Raw genomic sequence first — 19981 nt, 5'->3', positions numbered from 1 at the left:
GCAGGCAATGAAACAGCAGACTCTTGTGCTAAATCTGCTATACAAATGGGTTTTTATGAACATTATAAAAATAGTTCCCAAAATCAGAGTGCTTTCTAAAACTTATATCGACAAGTCCTGGAATACATACTGGAATTAATCAAAATTGGTTAAAGGTAAATTCTATGCCTCAGTCCAACCAGATATACCAAGGCGTCCATGGTTTTTTTCCCACAGATATGCAGACAGATGGGTTACCTCCACAATATGTCGCCTACGTCTTGGTCATTCCAGCACACCTGTCCACCTGCACAAGATCAGAGTTAGAGATCACTCCTTGTGTGATTGTGGCTTGGACGACGGTACTGTATCTCATATAGTATTTTCCCGTCCTAAACTTCTTCATCCCCTTTATGACGTTCTTCCACCGAAAATTCCCCGTCCAGTAAACGTTGAATGTTTGTTAACGTCTGTGTTTAGTCCATATTGTATTTTTTTATGTAAATATGTCAAATATAATAATATTAAGCTGTAAATGTAGAGTGTATCTTGTATAATATTGTGTTGTTCCAGGCTAGAAACTAACCATATAAAATAACACTATACTAAAAAAAACCTGCCATTTATAAATTATCCAAATTAAATTCATACAAAATTTCCATAACGTGTCTCTTCAATTCCACTCGACATTGGCGAAATAATTTGCGCCCGAATGGTGCAGCCACACGCCATATCACAAAAATTGAATTGAATTGTTTTCTTAGTGCATAGATTTCATCCAACAGAAAATTTCCATATAATATGCTTCCATGATCAACCAAATGCCAGGTCGATATGGCGCGGATGTGCTCTTCATGTTGCTGTGTTCCAATAGTGGCGGAGATTTATAATGAATTAAACCAACTACATTAATTAAAATCATGTTTTTATTCATTAATAATATAAATTCACTTCTTAACGTAATAGGTTCTCTTTCACGAAAACGACTCCATTTATTTATAAAATTTCCTCCTGTAATAACTCTCTAACTCCATCGTCCATTCAAAACAGTATTCAACGTGCCATTTTAAGTTGACAAGGTATTAGAGGCTTCTGTTTCTGGCGCGATGGCTTGATGTACCCTGCGGTGATTTATGAGTAGTAATGCTTGGGCAACACTCTGTGTCCAACCAAGTGATGGCCGGTGTAGGTGAACACGTCGCGATTCATTTCATTCCTTCTGCTGTTCACCACTGACGCGAAGTAGTACAGAACAACTGAAAAGTATTAGTCAATCTTTATCTTAATATATATATACATGTTGGTTTTTTGATAAAGGCGGTGAGGGCCAAGTCGTAAACATGTGGTATTCCATCTTAACATAGCATACGCAAGGGCCAAGTGCAAGTCGGACTCGCTTATAAAGGTTATTCAGTTTAGAAAAAAATGATATTAGAAACCTCAATATCATTTTTGAAGACCTATACATAGATATATCCCACACGTATAATTTTTTACGTTTGATGTAAAAACAATTTTGAGTGTCAGTTAGGGAACCCCTTAATTTATTGTTTTTTTTTTTTTCTATTTTTGTGTGCGAATGTTAATGCCGTTCACAGAATACATATACTTACCAAGGTTCAACAGTATAGTTCAGTAGACAGACAGACATGACGATTCTATAAGGGTTCCGATTTTTGCTATTTGGCTACGGAACCCTTAATACACGCAAAGTTATCACTTTGCATCTGCTACTTACTGGCATACACGAAGTAAACAGCTACCATCGTGCTGACTTCCGCAGAGGTGTCCAAGTCTCTAACGTACTGCAGTGCCATCAGAACGGTGCCGAAGAGTGAGAGGCCGATGAGTACGAGGGAATAGAACCAAGCTGTCAGCAGCCAGGGCAACAGAAGCTTCGGCCGCTTCTGAAAATGTATATGAATTAAGTGAGTATACAAAGCAAACAAAATATGAAAACCCTGGTTTGTGTAAAGATTTAAGTAAAATATCTAAGTTAGGCTCACATGCTAAAATGATTTTTTCACATAATATATAATATGAAGGTAAGAATATTACATTGAATAAATTCAACTTCTTCGAAGCAAACTGAGAGTTAAGAATCTTCACAACAAATAGAGTCCGCGGAATGAACAAACAAACTCACTGATGACATTCCTTACATTAACTATTCACAATAATTGTAAGGTTTCACCTTAGAATATTTATAAAAAATAAAGAATTTAACTTGAAGTTGACAGTAATATAATTTCGAACGGAAACGTCATGACTGTCAGTTGGTAGAGCGAGGGCAGCGGCCATATTGAGCGAGGCACAACGTCCTCGTTGTGCCTCGCTCAATATTCTCATAAGCTTATACTACGTAATAAGAGACGGGACTGCCTAAGGAACAATTGAAATTCATTTTAGTGTGAATCTATCTAGTCATCTGCACGTTTAACGATAAGTTTGAAATAGTAGTAAATACAGATTGGCGACTGGCGACGAAGTATAATCCGGCTAAGTTTGAAAGCTTAAAACCTAGTGGATTTTGGCTATCTCCGTTTTTTACAAGATTATAGTATATCTGTCAAGGTATCAATGCTGCTTCATGAATCACTGCACGCTTTTTACTTAGAGAGTTTCGCTAGGCTGGTGAGGCATTATTGGTTGGACGGCCGAAGTGTGCGGACGTATCTCCATATTAAAAGATTACGAGTGATTTAAATATCTGGTGTTTAATTAACAATTAAGTACTGCTGGTGCTTATTTAAAATAACGCTTACACAATATAATGGCGTAACAAATTGTACTCACTTTGAACGCCCCATACACCATGAAGAAAGACATGAGGAGCTTGATGCCGGCAGCCAGCGCGATGGCCGCGTAGCTGATGCGACGCGTCTCCCGCACTGATGATGGAGGCAGCAAGGCCGCCGCTCCGTACACCAACACTGTGCATGTGGATACAATCTGCACCAAACAACGGGTTCAATCAAAATTGTAAAATATTACTCTTATCTTATATATAAAATTCTCGTGTCACAATGTTAGTTACCTTACTCCTCCGAAACGGTTTTACTGATTTTTACCAAATTTTTTATGCATATACAGTAGGTCTGAGAAAAGGCTACTATCTATTTTTCATACCCCTGAGTGATAAGGGTTGTTCACCCTTAACATTTTTTTGTTATTATTGGACAACATTTTTTGTTTTTTACAATGCTGAATCATAATTGATTCAGCATTGAAAAATACATACAACTTCAAATTTTCGCCCTTCTACGATCGATAAATCGAATCGAAAATACTTTTACTATTTTTGTATCCCTATTTTTACATTATTCTATTCCATTCACAAAACCGCCATAGGGTTGCAAGGTAGCTAACGAATACAATACTGTAGTACGATATATTTGGTACGTCTGAGAATCGGTTGCATCTATTATTTATACCTCATTTTTTTTATTGAATTTTTTTTAATTACTTTACATGGCAATACAACGTTTGCTGGGTCAGCTAGTATTTTATAAATGAAAGGATTGCACGTCAGAAGTAAAAACATCTTAGCTTCATAAATCTGAAAACATTATTTTTGGGCTAAGTCTCAGACCTTGGTCATTCAATTATGGTATACATATATATGTTTATATGGGTACCTATACACCGCATCCACCTGATGTAAGGGACTCAGGTGGATGCAGTGTTTTCTCCATTACCTCTTCTATCAATTCTAAAAACTCACAGAGTTTTGATTCTGCGGACCGACCTCTAATAAATCTAGGCAGATTAGATATTATGAGCTATCTCATTGCTGGTAAAAATGAGTCTTATACTATTTATTCAAACAGCTTAGGCTCTACGGACCACTTCGAGATACCGTATTAAGTAATGTTATGCTTATCCCCTTGTACTTTTTAAAAAAAACCGGCCAAGTGCAAAACATATTTTTGAGTTTCATTTCTAAGCATGGGTAACCCTCAAAATTTTAACTTTTTTTCTATTTTTGTTAACTTAAACAAAAATAGAAAGAAAAACATTATAGTTCTCATAGTTTCGAAAAAAAGTGGCGGTGATATACCGATAGGCAGACATGATGAATCTATAGGGGTTCCGTTTTTTGCTATTTGTCTACGGGACTCTACAAAGGAGACAATAAAAGATTTTTTCCAAATTCTGGGTAAGACACCGTTATTAAAAAAATATTATTATTATTAGATATTTAAAATAAAAGCGAGAGAAGGTGCTTATTGTTTACATTAACAATTGGATGATTACCAACGGGCCCAGCTCCCTTGTTCCGTCATGATTCTTTAGATATTTTTCAACAGCCCACACCAACAATAAAAAAAAGTTGAGAACATATAAACATAATATATAACATAATCATTACATCCCGTATACCTCCGGGTACGTCGCCAGTTGAGGGAGATTCTTAAACAGACTACTATATATACTACGTGGTATAGAATGAGATTAGTAATAGCAGGCTATTTGATATTTTATTAGTACTTGATCTTGGAATGTATGTAACGTACCAGGAGGTCTCCTCGCAAAATCGACAACGACACATTTGGAACGATACGATAATACTCCGAATATACCGCAACTACCCTGTTTTCTGCGGGATGATCGAGGTAGTATATTTTAGGACAATTTAGGAAATGATGTAAAAAAGGCATTGTTGCAGTGAATGTATTACGAAATTTAATATTTTTTAATAAGTCAATATAAAAATCAAAGACGAATTTCTAGAATATGTAGAAGATTACATATGCCTAGGCCAAGTTATCTCCATGGAAGCTCAAATGACGAAAGAAATAAATCTCAGGAGTGCAACAAGTTGGAAAAAATACTGGTCGTTAAAAGGAATTATGAAGTCAAAAGACTTAAGTATGTATATAAAAACGAGAAGTTTTAATACCTGCATATTACCTTGCCTAACATATGGCTGCGAAACTTGGACCCTAAACAAAACATTGAGAGAGAAACTTGCCGTTACACAGAGATCAATGGAGAGGAGGATGGCCGGTTATAAACTGCAGGATAAGATAAGAAACACTGACCTAAGAAAAATTACGAAACTTACCGACGTACTGAAACGAATCGACCAACAAAAGTGGAGATGGGCAAGGCACATGATGCGAGATAAAGTGGGGAGATGGAGCAAAAGACTTTCCGAATGGTACCCAAGAGATGGCAAAAGAAAACGAGGAAGACAGCACACAAGATGAAATAAAATTGACAGCAGGACCTAACTGGAGAAGAGTTGCCCAAAACAGAAAAGAGTGGAAATCGTTGGAGGAGGCCTTTGCCAATCGGCACGCTGAACTGAGAGACATTTTATAGTTTATACTTTTTAGCTTAAGATTATTGGTAATTCAAATGTTAAATGTTTTTAGTTCGGAATTAAATGGCTTTATTATTATTATAATAAACAAGTGCGTATAGCTGAACTATCAAACTACAAAAACAAGTTTTAGGGTAGATAGCGGACGTAGACAGTAAGTGCTATCTGCTTGCGTAGGAGTTTTTTCAGTAACACTGCCCTTTCGGTATATCCCTTGCTAACTGCAGAAGAATCAATGGATAATTTTCTGTTTCTCCCATTATCTTATTGTAATAAACTCTCAACAGTAATACATTCATAAATAATATAATATACAAGAAATAATAATTGTAAACATAAAACTTTTTGGGAGCCGTCGTTAGTATAATTGTAAAAATGGAACCCTTATTGTTAATACATTTCGGTTTTGTTTTCATATGTCTGTATGTTTTTTATTATTTACTGTACAAATAATTTATATCATCATTATGGCTATATATTATAATCAATATTAAATTATTATTTTTTAAAACAATAACACCTAATTTACCTAATTTGAATGTAGTTTTACCACTTTAAAACTTTTATTACATGAACTCATGAATTAATCGTATTTTAGGGATAAATCAAGGTGTAAGGTAAAAAATCATATCTGATGAATGATTCTGTGTTTTTGCTATGCAAATACGAAGTAATTAGCAAATTAGACTTATCTCTTTTTCACTTGCGATAATTGCATTTACTATCCTTCTTTGACGTGTAATCGTAATGTTGTGTGCTATTGCAATGTTAAATTATTCATGTGTGCGTTTGTGTATCATTTACAAACACCGAATGTTGTCTAGGTAACCTATCTATACTTTTAAATATCATTGAGATAATGCCACTGTTCAGGCATGGGACTTTATTATAAAAGTGTATAAAATTACCCTTTTTTTATATTTAATTAAAGCTATTATGTATCTTATGAGGCCTACTAGAATTAGTTACAAGCAGTCCCTTATTTCTTGTGTTATTGTAATGAAAATCACTATTTACAGCAATAAGGCGACGATTTTTGTGAACGCATTTGTACTGATGACGAACAGTCATAATATTAGTTCTAAAGAATAACCAGAAATACTAAGTGTTTGAACGAATATTTTCCTCGGTATGACTAATATAACTATTATAACACTGAATCATAATAATATCTTCTATAATTTTCTACCGTGCAATTGAGAATTTGTTATAATCAGTGTTATAATAATAATAATAATAAACTTTTATTTCAGGCCATTAGACCCATAACTGTGTTAGTATGACAAATAACTTAAAACTATGTTAGTAGGTACTTATTTCTAGCTTAACAACTAATTCTATAACTAAAAACTATAACTAAAAAACCCGAGGGAGCCTCTTGGCGCCTATGTGCGCACCCCCCCAGCACCTCCAGAGAGGACTATCTAGTTTCCTGGCCAATGCGCTGAGAAGAGTGTTGGTACTACTCATTAGCCTGCGCATCATGGACGCGGCACGCTTGCGCATGATCGCGTAGAAATCATCCACGCGAGCATCCGCAAACATTGCCGACGCACTGCAGTGTCGAGGCTTCCTCAACACCGCTCTCAGCACATTGTTATATTGAACACGCAAGGCACCATAGGTCCGCTGCCTGTAGTCCATCCACAGACTGCACGTGTAAAATGACTGGCAGTAAGCCCTGAATAAGGTCAGCTTTACTTGCCCAGTACAGCGCGCAAATCTGCGGGCCAACATATTGCCTCGGACCGACAGAGCCCGGCGCTCTCGTTCCATGTCACTATCATCCCTCAGGCTGTCGGTTACTACATGACCGAGATACTTGAACTCAGTCACTTGCTTCAGGGGATTACCACATAATTGTATCTTTGGTTTAAAGCTGGATAGTTTGTTCTTTCCCCTGAAAATAAGGAACTCGCTTTTTTTGGCGTTGTAACTGAGTCCATTCATCCCGGCATACTCCTCACAGAGTTGCAGCAACCTTTTAAGACCCCCAACTGAGGGGCTCAGTAGAACCATGTCGTCGGCGTAGCTAAGGTTATTCATGCGTATGCCATCTATTGAACACCCGACACCAGCTCCACCGAGCCCCTCAATCAGCTGGTTCACATACAAATTAAACAGCCCAGGGGACGTCAGCCCTCCCTGTCTCACTCCACACTCCATTTTATATGGGTCACTAAGTTCATTACCCCACCTAACCACATTAGTTTGGTTACCATACCAGTATTTAAACAATGAAATCAGTTCGGGTCTCAAAGCTGATTCCTTTTCGAGCTTATGCCACAAGACGTCGTAAGCTACTAGGTCAAAAGCTTTGGATAGATCCAAAAAACAGGCATAAACAGGAGTTTTCCTGTCGGTATAGTACCGCACAGTTTGCTTGAGGCACAGGATTGCGCTTTCCGTAGAGAGTTCAGGCTGAAAGCCGAACTGAGCGTCGTGTATTTTAATTGATTTACTTAGCTGTGCATCCATCAAACTGTCCAGCACCTTAGCCACTATCGTCGCCAGCGATATCGGCCTGTAGTTGGATCCATCCGCCGCATCACCTGTTCTGTTTTTGATAATGGGCACTACTACTGTCTTCATCATGGCTTCTGGCAGGTAACTGTGGTTAATACATAGGTTGTAGAGCAATTTGAGGACTCTGGGAAGGTGCAAACCCGCATACCTTAAGTGCTCGATGCTCAGGCCATCGTGTCCCGGTGACTTTCCATGTTTCATACTCTTTAGTGCTCCCGTAACAATATCCTTCAAAAGGCGTGTCACATCAATATGATCGAAAGTAACGGGCGGCAGCTTGTGTAGGTCTTTAGCCACAAAAGTTGGAATATCATCGGGCTCTGTACTTCGTAAAACACTAATGATATCCTCTATATTTTTCTGTTTTCGATCCTCACCCTTTCTTTTGACGAGTCTCTGTGGAATCGTCTCAAACAGCAAGCGTTTCGCCTTGAAAATTTCCTCTTCGTCGAATGATTGCCTACAAAGAAGTGCTAAACTGACATTATCAATTGAATCTAGGGTGTTAACACAAAAACTCAGGCACTCATTCACGACCAACCGGCACTTGTCACAAGATAAGGTATCCATCTCGCAAGAGGTCTCGGAACCTCTGACCGACCGCGCGTGCTGTCAGCCAGCGACGTATAATCATTCTGCCTACCGTATGATTTCCATTTCCTACGATGTTTCAGTTTCCAAATGTTGGTTACACCAAATAGGTTAAATGTATTTTTTTTATTACGTTATCTAAATGTATAAATTTTATTTAAGTATTTGGTTTTCTTGCGACTCAACAATTTAGGTTGCTGGCGCTAAACTAGTACACGATGTCAAATGAAACATTGTTCAACATCGGACTTTAAAATAGGTACAGGGTAGTCCTGCTGATGCTCATGAACAAGCTCTTCTTAATTCACCTTGCTTCACGTCTTGTAGCGGTACCGGCCGGGAAAGCATTACAGCTTAGCATATTACAAAGCATAATACAGCTGCCCTGTGCTTCCCCGGGGCGTAAAGAGAATAGGGGAGTCCTAGGCCCAAGGGTGTCGTAAGAGGCGACTAAGGGCTTTTTAGAAGTGGGAGAGACATGCTACCGTCTTATGACGTCATCAAAATCGGGCCTGACTCGCCTGGGTTAATTACCACACTCGCACAGAATACCGGCGTGAAACCCCATTTGTTGAATCGCCGCTTTTCGATAACACTTCCCTTAAAGCTTCGCCTAGTATCGGAATATCGGTATCTCGAAATCTCGACTGATTGTCGATTCCGCGGTCATCTGGAGGGTAAAGCCAAATCGACTTCAAAGAAGCTGGGCGTCATTAATAGAGCACGGCAATACTTCAAGCCGGCCCACATTCTAGCGCTCTACAAAGCGCAGCAGGTCCGGCCACACATGGAGTATTGCTATCATCTCTGGTCTGGGGCACCCCAGTATCAACTCGATCCTTTTGACTGTATCGCAGAGCAGCTCGAATTGTCAGAGACCCAGTGCTCTGTGAATGGCTGGAACTTGGCGTTGCGTAGAGACCTCGCTTCATTGTGTGTCTTCTACCGCATTTATCATGGGAGTCTTCCGAAGAGCTGTTTCACCTGATTCCTGCCGCCGAATTCCACCTTCACACAACACGCCACAAATTAGGATATCATCCCCAACATCTGCATATGTTCTCCACAGTGAGGTTTTCAAGGAGCTTTCTTCCACGTCCTAAAACGCTGTGGAATGATCTTCCTTGTGCGGTGTTTCTAGGACGATAAGACATGCCGACAACGCTCCTGTGATTCCTTTGGTGTTGCAAGAGAATGTGGGCAGCGGTGACCACTCAACACCAGGTGACCCGTACGCTCGTGTGTCCTCATTTTCTTATAAAGAAATAGAATGAGTATCATCGTGTGTATAAAGTATTGCAATCTACGAAACTTTTTTTTAAATATTATTATCATTTATTGTTCATAATATTAAATAACGGGTTTACTCAGAAATTACATTATAATATTCATTTAATTTTTACTATGAACTTTTAACAAAAAGAAATCTGTCCGGGCAGCTAGTTATATTATAAATTCTATGAAATGATTAAATAATATCTATCACTCAAGGTAGATAATAGGAATGTGGATTCATACAGATTTAGTAGATGTATAGTGTAGATGATTGACATATTATCTATAAGCTAGAATGACCACTTACCAAACTTAAAACAGCTACAATTTTCGCTCCTACACTTAAGCTGATACATAGACAACAGTTCGATACGGGCAGGCACATTTTAACAGTGACAGTAACCGTTATATGTGTTATCTGAACGACTGTTGATATCTGACACTCATTCGTAACTGAGTGGTCAAAATGATGCGAACAATGTCTCTGATATCAGTTGATACAAAGTTACAAAGATATCGTAGAGGGTGATAAGGTTTGCTTCCAGAAATAATTATTGCGTCTGTTATCAGTTATATATCTTCAAAAAGGTTTGCAGACTGATGCCAATCAATACCTATATCAATAGATATATTATATAAATTAATAAACGTTGCGCTAAAACTCAGAAACGGCTTTCTTTTCTTGACTATTTGATTTAGTATTTTTTTAGTTCAATACTGGTTGAACAGATTGAAAAGTTACAGAAAAATTCAAAAAACACTTAAAAAACAATAACCCGTAAATAATGATTTGTGTGGATGTAGGATATGATTCAAGTTACATTAGACACTTTCATCCTGTTGTGTCTGTATTTTTGGTGCATTCAACTTCATGTAATTCAACGTTATGTTGAAGACCAATTCATTGATTTTAATTCATAATTGCCTATAATATATAATGTTGATGGCTGGCTGACTTATAAATTTTCCAGCTACGTATGTTGGAAGCTCGAGGTGACACATGACGTCATCACTAACACGGCTTCTTGGACCACCTGATAGTAAATAATCACCGCTTCCGATGCTGTTCTGCAAAACCATAAGATTCATAACGCTGTTGAACTTTTGCCATTCTTGCCGTTGGCAAATTCATAAAATTGTAATGAGAATTTTTTATTCGAACAGGACAATGTCTGTCGGTCCTTAATTAATGTCTAAGATATTTTAGTTTCTTTAGCGAAAAAAGTTAGAGCCAGATCAGAGTCTCTTAATAGTGATTTTCATTATTATAACACTAGAAATAAGGGATTGCTTGTAACTAATTCTAGTAGGCTTCATAAGATACATAATAGCTTTAAGGGTAAATGTATACACTTTTATAATAAAGTTCCAGCCACTGTTCAGGCATTATCTATAAATAAGTTTAAATATTTTATAAAAAAAATGGCTCTGTCGTTAATCATTTTACTCCACAGCCGAATATCTAAGTGATCCGACAGCCTGGGACTTGATTATAATTATTTTATTGTAATAACAATGACAGTAGATAGTATTGTACATTTTTATTAAAAAGATCGCAAAATAAGAATGCTGGGAGAGTTTCTTGCACCACTTCTTCTCTCTCAGAGCGCCATTTGTTTCCGAAGCGGTACTAGTATCTAGTATATTAGAAACGCAAGTTTGGAATTGAAGATTACCTCATATCCTATTCCAGTTCCAGTTCCCGTTTTCGCTCTCGTTCCCAACATATTATATGAATCTTATTTCGAGGTAGATTGCTATGGCAAACTAAACCTACTATTGGTATAGTTATAGCTCATCGACGAGAATTTCAGTTTTTCACAAATCTCGCGGAAACAATTGTTATTTCCGGGATAAAATGTAGCCTTGCCCTTTCCCAAGCTCTAGTCTATCGCTGTACCAAATTTCATCAAAATCGGTTCAGTAGCTCCGGCGTAAATTATGTGAGTCACAGGGCAGTTGCACCTTAATGTTGTACATGTTTAACATATTATATTCGTTTTAAATACGTGATAACAAGAGTTTATCGTTTAATTAATGATAATTTACAGAATAATCAAGTTGATGTCAATAATTTATCAAAACAAATAAATTTTTAATGAATTGTGGGTAAATCTACTTCAGTAAAGGAAACAAATGATTATACAATGAAATTATTATAAGTGAAACGTTCTTTAAGTGACTTATAACCTTTTGACTTGAAAGTAATTGAGTTGACTGACTCTGAAAAGAATTGACTCAGAAAGCAAGCGAGATGAATATACGGTAGAAGTTATTCCCCCAAAGCGGGCGAACATTTTTATTTGATATATTTCATTGATTTATTAGCTGATGGATTAATAAATTGAAATAAAAAAACCACAATAATTTTGTGTTTAAAATCTAAACTTATTTTTTTACCGACTTCAAAAAGGATGAGGTTCTCAATTCAATCGATTTTTTTATGTATGTACACCGATTACTCTGAGATTTATGACGATACGATACGATTTACGTAATGAACAATTACGTAAATTAGTTCGATGCAGAAAAGATGCCATTTGGTTACCAATCTTACATAGTATGACCGAGTAGTTTTCATTTTATGAACATTTTTTATGAAAATTTTTGTCTAGGTGGATGATGTAATTGTTTTTTGTAAACTATTTTTATAGGAGTTTCGTTCACGTTGATTATATATTATTATTAATAAAGGAAAAAAAAAGAATTATGCAAACCTTTACCATTAATATTAATAAAATACTATTATTTTCATGTGCTGTATCACTACATAATATAAAAAAAGTCGCTTTCTCTGTCCCTATATCCCTATGTATGCTTAAATCTTTAAAACTACGCAACGGATTTTGATGCGGTTTTTTTTAATAGATAGAGTAATTGAAGAGGAAGGTTTATATGTATACATCCATGCAATAGTGGAAAAGTACTGTTATTTTTGAGGTTTCTAATGTGATATCCTCAATAATTATTTTTTTTCCGCTTACATTGCAAACGCAGGCTGAACCCTACGAGATTTATCAAAATAATGTACTAAGTATTGTACACATTGAAAAGGTCTACAGAAAACTCCGCTATGGTATATCTCTTTTGGATATCCCACAATAACATTTTTTTGTCATTTATTGTTTAAGACAAATAATAGCTAATTTTCGAAGCGATTTTAACCAATACAGCATTAATCCTTATCTAATTAGATACCTTAAATACATTGTTGATTTAATATAGATCTGTATGGCCGCATACAGCATATAATTTAAATTAATATTTTCGAAGATATTACAGATTTTAAAATTGCGGGACGTAGCGTTTGCGGCGGTTCCAATAGCGCGTCAGAGGCCGCGGTTCTCCCTATAGATCTTTGAATTTATAGTTTAGGTATTTTAAAATTGAAATTTAAAAAAAAAAAAAAAAATTTTTTTTAAATTGAAATCTGCCGGGTCAGCTAGTATTGATATATGTTTTTTTTTTAATAAAAATAAGGAACGAGGCGAGCAGGACGTCCAGCTGATGGTGACTGATACGCCCTACCCATTACAAAGCAGTGCCGCCCAGGATTCTAAAAAAACCCAAAAATTCTGAGCGGCACCACAATTGCCCTCGACACCTTGAGACATAAGATGTTAAGTCTCATTTACCCAGTAATTTCACTAGCTACGGCGCCCTTCAAACCGAAACACAGTAATGCTTACACATTACTGCTTCATGGCAGAAATAGACGCCGTTGTGGTACCCATAATCTAGGCGGCATCCTGTGCAGAGGAGCCTCCCACTGGTAAAATGTGTATTCAATAATAATTTTATTAAGTTATTTTATACTTAACAGTTTTTGAAGGCGGTATTTTTAATAGGAATGATCGAGGCGGACAGATGTACGAAAAAATAAAAAGGAATTCCCCGCTCTAAAGTAAGTGTCATCATTCAAATATTTTTAAAGGTTTCCCTTCGTTGCTGCAACACCGCATTTTAGAGATTGTACTAACATTTCTGTTAGATGCAGCTGAAAAAAAAAATTAAATGTTGATTTTAATAAGTGTGGAAGAAACTTAAGAATTTCGGATAACGTTGCTCTGAATAATTGATGATGTCTTGACTTACAATTAAATATTCACCCAAATAAGGGAACAGTCATTTTGACATATAAAATAAATGACAAGATAGTAATGCCAACCTCACGAGAAGTTAAGATAGGTCAGAGGCAAAACTGTGAGCCTTTAGCTATATAATATAATAAAAAGATACTGCTATCATAATACAATGTATAGTTAATACATAGATCAATAATGAAATGTGTAATATTTCGTGATAATATATACAATGACATCAGAGCTATTTTATTAGTTGTATTCATATTATCAATTATTTTAGTTTGTTTCAGTTGGTAAATTATAAGTAGATACGTATTTTATTAACTTATCAGTCAGATAATAAGCCTTTAATCGATCAGCAAATAACTCAGTTAGTTACTTTTTAAACATTAAACATAGTATATTATGTGGCATCACATATCAATCACATTTTCCATATTTAGTTACAAACATAACCTTTATTTTGAGTATTAGGTTATGCTGTAAGTTACTTAATTTTCATTTATAAAACTACATAATATTATTTTTATGAAAATTATTTAGTATTTTTCAAATATTCCTTCACTATTTACACACTTTTGCGTTGTAAAGACGTCTTGAATGACTTCTTCCAACGCATTCATCACCTCTTCAGACTTGGAACTTCACCAGTGGGCTTCTTTGTACAGAATGCTGGCTAGATTACGGTTACCACAATGGCGCCTATAATTGCAGTGCAGCAGTAATGTGTAAGCATTGTTGTGTTTCGGTCTGAAGGGTGCCGTAGCTAGTGAAAAAAACTAATCAAAAGAGACTTAACATTATTTAACATTAACATTATGTCTCAAGGTGACGAGCGCAATTGTAGTGTCGCTCAGAATTATTGGATTTTTCTCCTCTTAGCTTATCGTTAATTTATGGCAATAAAAAAACCACAAGGTGCAAGATCAGGGATGTCAGTAATTTCAGTACAAATTTGCTGAAATGTCATTATTTTATCTACATGGAGTCTCCGGAAACTTTCTTGTAAACGCTACAGCGAAAATCATAAAAACAATAACGAAAATAAATAATGCACTGCCGCCACACAATTTTTAAAACTAATGTAAAAACGTAATGTTACCTAGTCTCGAAGTGTTCCATTTTTTAATATTGTCATTATTGTTTCTTAAATTATTGAATTTAATGGTCAGTCCAGATACTAACAATAAGGCCCATGTCAGTATTATAACGCCTGTACCTATTTCAGTGGCAATCCTGTGTACAAGAATATAAATTTCATTATTATGAATTGTTGTATTATTAATTTCCATAAATAACATGTACATGATATAAAGAGTCGCCGTTAAAGCATTTACTGAAAATGTTTTGCAAGAAAAGTACGATTGAGACTTGTAAGTTATGCCTCACAAAATAATAAATAAAGAGAAAAATTCAGAAAGTGTACATAAAATCCCAAAAAATCAGCATAATATAATATTCAGACATTCCCATTGATACACAAATTAATTACGATGAGAAGACAATACAGCAACAGTCTACTCAAAACCAGTGTTGTGTTGGTGTCTTCTGCACTATCACAACAATGTACCGAGTCAGCTCCTTGTAGCAGGAAATCACGCGCCGCACAGCCATTTTTATTTTTTAGTAATTTTTTTATTATTTAGTAATATTTGTTACCTTATTTAGTTGAGTATTTTAAGATTTTAATTAATATTGTAAATTAAAGGTGTTATGTTTTTTATGACAATAAGGGACAAGACGAGCAGGACTCAGCTGATGGTAACGCCCTGTCCATTACAATGCAGTGCCGCTCAGGATTCTTGAAAAATTCTAAGGGGCACTACAACTGCGCTCGTCACCTTGAGACATAAGATGTTAAGTCTCATTTGCCCAGTAATTTCACTAGCTACGGCGTGCTTCATACCGAAATACAGTAATGCTCACACATTACTGCTTCACGGCAGAAATAGACGCCGTTGTGGTACCCATAATCTAGCCGGCATCCTGTGCAAAGGAGTCTCCCACTGGTTGTGTGTTTCTTTATGCTAATAAAGTATTTTCTATTCTATTCAAAAACTTGTTAATTGAGTAGATAAAAAAATATAATACTTTTGTTTTTTTTTTAAATGTAAGTCTTTTGTTTTCAGTTTGTCGGAGCGTGTTGTTGAAAATGGATAAAATGGAATTGAAAATGGACGAAGACGTTATACGATATTAAAGTTTAGAAAAGATATATTCCAAGTGTACCTAATGCTAAAACTACTGCATCGAAGAATATAACTAGATTTAATAAAAGTTACAACATACATATTCTTCCTTTTTATTGAACGTCCTTCGTAGCTACAGAAAACTGTCAATAATTTAAGATGATTTTCTTATATTTCAAACCATAACCGTACCTACTTAAGGTATGGTTATGATTTGTATAGCGGCGTTAGTACAGCTGTTCAGTGCAGCCCTGTTTGACTGTGACCAACATGATTGTGACAGCCACAGTGAATATAGCCACAAGAGCGCAAAAAAAGAATGCTGGGAAAGTTTCTTGCGCCGCTTCTTCTCTCTCAAAGCGCCATTTGTTTCCGAAGCGGTATTAGTATCTCTCTGAAATTACATCTCTTTTTAATGTCATTTCTAATATCTACCGTAGTTGTGGCAGTTATCGACACTTTAAGGGAGTTGCTTAGTTTGACCAAGTATACAGCACAGAAAAAGCATTGTCTGACTTTTAATGATTGTTGAATATGAACAGATATATAATCAATAAAAGGTATATTGCTTTTATTTGCGTCAATTTGACACCACAAATTCAGTAATGAACACCCAATGATCGACACAACAACGATATTTTTTGCTTAGCACGTAGTTTTGTTCAAAATAAAGAACGAACATAAGAGACGACCTACGTTCACTAACCCGCATGCCAAGCATGGCAATTTTGGCAAAAACTCCTTCGGATAGCCCAGCAGTGGACGATGGCATGTGATAATAGAGTAAGAAATTATAAACAGGAAAAAAGTGCCACTCATGAACATTAAGTGTTGTCATTACTGAAATAAACCAGATTTTCAATGATAAATCGATTTGTCTTATTAAAAAGAACGATATGAAATCAGCAACAAACAAGTTAATTTTCGACACAATATGTCGATTACTGAACAAACGTTAATGACTGAATCAGTAATGAACACCGGCATCAAAAGAAAAAAATACATAACATAATATAACATTACAAATTGTTTAATTGTACGCACAATATCTTTACAATCTTATAAATAAAAGCTCACTTCTTTACCAAACAAAGGACATGTGAAGCAAACATAGAACTAGTTTCACCCCCATATCGATTTCCTTAATAATGCACGATTTTTCGAGAAGTCACCGGCCGTTGGTATTTAAAACCCCGCCATTTGTATGCAGCACTTCAAAATCGATTGTCAGTTGTCTAAATATCATTGGTTATGTTGTTTGGAAGTAATGTCGTCTTGTCAGTATAAAATATAGATCCTGCTTATTATTTTGATAGAAAAAGAAAATCACACTTGCGGTAGTATAGTATATAATTCTAAAGGAATCAATTTTGAGAAAATAAATGCCTTTTATGTCTGTTAATAGCTGACGTATCTCAAATGGTTGAAAAATTCGACTTCCCTAGAGATGCTATGTTAACGCATTAGAGGACCACACTCAGAGATAATTTGCAACGGGGTTTCATCTGCTCTATTATAGAATATATACCTACACGCCCTGCAATCTCTGTGGCCTAAGATTGTGAGTTTATTTATTCTGTAGTGCCCCGCGAGTGTCGAAGAATCATTGAGGGCAAAATTTAAAGAAATAAACATCTTAACGGTTCCTATCAATATATTCTTGATAATGTTTTTTATGTATCTACAAAGGCATCCTCACTAAAATATTTTTATTTGGGGCTCGAAAAAAAATGAGTACATACAGCTTAAATTAAGACAAAATAAAGAAAACATTTAAAAATCGACTCACTTTTATTTTGTAACATGAATAAAGTACTTCGTAATAGTTTTAAGTTTTACCAAAGCACTAATAATAAAAAATCCCTTTCTTAAATTCTTGGAAACAAATGGAAATAAGGCAAAATCACAATCTGTTAATATTATTAAAAAAAGAAAAAACCTTAACTACTAAAATCCAAAATCAGAACTGAGTTTCGTTTTTACAACCAGCCAAATTTTTCCAGCTTTTTCCTAAAATTACCTATACTGAGATGTATTTTTATAGAAGATTTATAAATCAATAAGACTATAAGGTTTAAAATGAAATCTATGTACGTGTAACATGAAATAAATTTAAAAAAAAAAACGTACGTAAAGTAAGTAAAGTACACAGAGTAAACATTAGAATTCTGAACTTTTTTAGACCCTTTGTATTTTAAAGCCTTCTAATACAAAGAAGTAAAATTATAAAGATATCACTTAATTATAATAAAACTAAACTTACCATTACTAATTAAATACTCTGACATGATTAGTTACAAATATTTTTGTAACAAAAATATATGAAAAAATAGAAAGAAATAAAAAATCATTTTTCTCTCTTTAACATTTATCGTTATCAGAAATATCTTCAATATCAGATTTAGGAAAAGAGAGAAGAGAAGAGAATTTGGTAGAATAATATACTCATGTTGAAAATGAGTGGGAATAACATTGTCTTTACAAAGATTAATTAAATCGTCATACTTTACTTTGGCTATTCGGAGATGAGAACGATAACATAATGTCATAGGCGGGACTTCGGTTTTGGACTGAATCTCGATTTAACTCAAATTTACAGATTTGTTCTTTGTGTACTTCACAGATATCTTTGAAGGCTTATTCTTTTTGAAGGTGGCAATTATAATTTTACTTATTTTTCATACAAGATTATTAGAAAATATTTATTAGTTATATCTATACCCATTTATAAATCTTCATTGCTGAGTTTTTCAACTTCATATGGAAAGGGCTCTTTCCTAGCAATGGCAAACACAAAGTGTACTATTGCGAGGGTGCATAGTTGATATTTTTCTTTAAACTATTTTCGCTGACTGCATGAACACTGTCAACTCTCATGTACTGTCAAGATTATTTTATATCTGTAAAGTCGAGTGTATCATCGCCAAAACCATCCTATTTCGATTTTCCTGGGCAGCAGTCGCAGTAAAGAGTAAGTGTGCCTCTTTCGTCAATAGATTTTATATATCTGTTCATGATATTGTCACCCCTTTTTCCGTTGCTTTCGTCCCAATAAAAACAAAATACTTTTCGGGTACCGTTTTCGTAGAAACAAAGATTATATACAGCTAGCTTACGAGCATAATATAACAGCATGGATTCGCCATGACTCCTCATGGCGAAGAGATTTAGTAATTAGCCCTTCCAATTCCTTTACCTCTTCCATTAATGCAAGATCAATGATCTTTGTTAATCGCCGATTTCTTTGCTTCATACGCCGGAAGCTATAAAAAATCACCTAAGATTCGAATACCTAAGCGACATCAAAAGTCATCATAGAAGCATGAGAGTGAGACTGTACGATGTAGTTTTTTTTTTCTGAATCGTTTGATGTATATAACTCAATTTCCCAAAAAGTGTCGCTTAGTAAATTTTGCCTTTCCACCGTCGATATGGACAAAATGATTAAATGGCTTGGTGTGAACAATCTTAAAATAAATCTAACTAAATCGAACTACATGACATTTTCAAATGTTCTACGTAATAATTTAAAAATAGAATATAATGACGTCATTATGGATGAAAAAAAGGAAACTTCATTTTTAGGTATCATTTTAGACAATGAGCTTAAATGGACATCACACATAAATAAGGTCTGTGGTAGAGTAAATAAATTTGTTTATGCCCTGAGGCGCCTACGAAAGATTACAGATTTAGGTACCACACGGTCAGCTTACCATGCTTATATTGTATCTATCTTGAGATACGGTCTTATAATTTGGGGTAATGGCGTAAACATCCAAAAAGCATTTATTGCACAAAAAAAATATATCCGTGCGATTTGTGGGGTAGGTCCGTACGAATCGTGTAGACCGCTGTTTATTAAACTAAAATTGTTAACCTTGCCGTGCCTATACATTTACGAAATAAGCATTTTTGTAAAGAGACATAAATATCTTTTCACCACTGCCAAGGAAATGTATGACCGCGACCAACGATATCCAAATAGACTTGTTTACAAAAAAGTA

At 35.3% G+C, this 19981-nt stretch overlaps 1 protein-coding gene and 1 long non-coding RNA gene across 2 annotated transcripts in view; one reads left to right on the top strand and one right to left on the bottom strand.

Moving 5' to 3' along the window:
- The window catches only part of LOC126971740 (uncharacterized), a 280527-nt gene that overhangs the window by 213500 nt on the left and 47046 nt on the right, over positions 1–19981 (top strand). The gene's annotated exons all lie outside the window — the stretch shown is intronic.
- LOC126971741 (uncharacterized) lies at positions 888–10148 on the bottom strand. The gene is made up of 4 exons (XR_007730983.1): positions 10008–10148; positions 2776–2931; positions 1718–1886; positions 888–1235 (listed from the first exon to the last, which is right to left on the bottom strand). It is a non-coding gene; the product is annotated as an uncharacterized LOC126971741 (long non-coding RNA).

This window comes from Leptidea sinapis, chromosome 24 (assembly GCF_905404315.1).
Source record: "Leptidea sinapis chromosome 24, ilLepSina1.1, whole genome shotgun sequence".
Taxonomy (NCBI): domain Eukaryota; kingdom Metazoa; phylum Arthropoda; class Insecta; order Lepidoptera; family Pieridae; genus Leptidea; species Leptidea sinapis.
This window is presented reverse-complemented; position numbering and strand designations above follow the sequence as displayed.